The sequence below is a fragment of the Otolemur garnettii genome, unplaced genomic scaffold (assembly GCF_000181295.1).
Source record: "Otolemur garnettii isolate 467f Iridium unplaced genomic scaffold, OtoGar3 scaffold00018, whole genome shotgun sequence".
Taxonomy (NCBI): Eukaryota; Metazoa; Chordata; class Mammalia; order Primates; family Galagidae; genus Otolemur; species Otolemur garnettii.
Genome location: NW_003852413.1, coordinates 4,919,165 through 4,920,230, shown reverse-complemented (window position 1 = coordinate 4,920,230; position 1,066 = coordinate 4,919,165). Strand labels below are relative to the sequence as shown.

General features: G+C 53.9%; 1 non-coding gene across 1 annotated transcript; it reads left to right on the top strand.

Annotated features, from left to right (window-relative positions):
• Positions 1-654: 654 nt before the first annotated feature.
• LOC111724042 lies at positions 655-838 on the top strand. The gene has a single exon (XR_002772417.1).
• The last annotated feature ends 228 nt before the right edge of the window (positions 839-1,066 follow it).

Below are 1,066 nucleotides of genomic sequence, written 5' to 3'. Positions count from 1 at the left end.
GGTAAGCCCGCAATTCCGGCCGGAAGCTCGTGAGCGGAAGTGCTTGCCTGCGGGAGGTCGGCGGGGAGTTGAGACGCGCGCAGTGTCGGATCCGAGCGGAAACCCGCCCGCTCACGCCTCCTGCTGGTCACAGGCCGCGGGCCCACTGAGGTACGCTGGGCGTCCGCAGCTTCTGCAGCCTGCAGAGGGGGCCAAGCCGCAGGACCACACCGGAGCTCAGTTGGGGACGGTGGTGGGAGCGGGAGGTACCTACCCCAGACTAGAAATCCTCCTCGCGGGGTCCCTGCGCGGGCTAGCAACTCCAGGGCACCCCTTTCCTTGCGTGGGAGCCGGGGCTTGGACGGGAGAACGTAAAGGAAACTCGGTCCGTACGCGGCCTTCGAAATTGTAGTGCGAGGTTGTATGGAGGCGCTGTAGGCCGCAGAAGGCTGCGTGAGCTCGGGTTTCTGCAGGGGTGGAGTAGGGAGAAGGTGGTAGGCCCCGAATGACTTATCTTTTTATTCCTTCCCCTTGGGTTTCCACAGATATAAGTATCCAGCCCCCACCCTTGGCTGAAGCTATGTGAGAATTATATGATGAGAGCATTTGGAGTGAGTGACCTCAGTTTGGGGAATCCAGGTATGTCAAGCGTGGAACCAAAGTGTGCTAAGGCAGATGGTCTGGGGAAAGGCGCCTGTGTTGTTGAACCTGCCCAGTTGTGGGTGCAACTTTGTACCAGGTAGCCCAACTCTGACCTAAAGAAAATTCCCGGAAGTTTTTCCTGGGATTTGAATTTGCAGTAACAGGTGTGAGCATTCTAGCAGCAGTTTGATGATCATGTATGATACTGCAAACAGGACCTACGCTGAAAGAAGAAAAGTTAACATCACAGAGCAGACGCTTTTAAAAGTTTATAAGCAGTGTTGGTGTTACGTGTTTTGTTCAGTAAATGTTTATTGGTGCTTTGGCCAGACACCATGCTAAAAGTTAGGGATACAGAAATAAGCACAATAGTTATGGCTCTTGTTTTCAGGGAGCCACAGCCTTGGGAGGGAGACAGAGGTTAAATGATCACATTGAAAAGGGT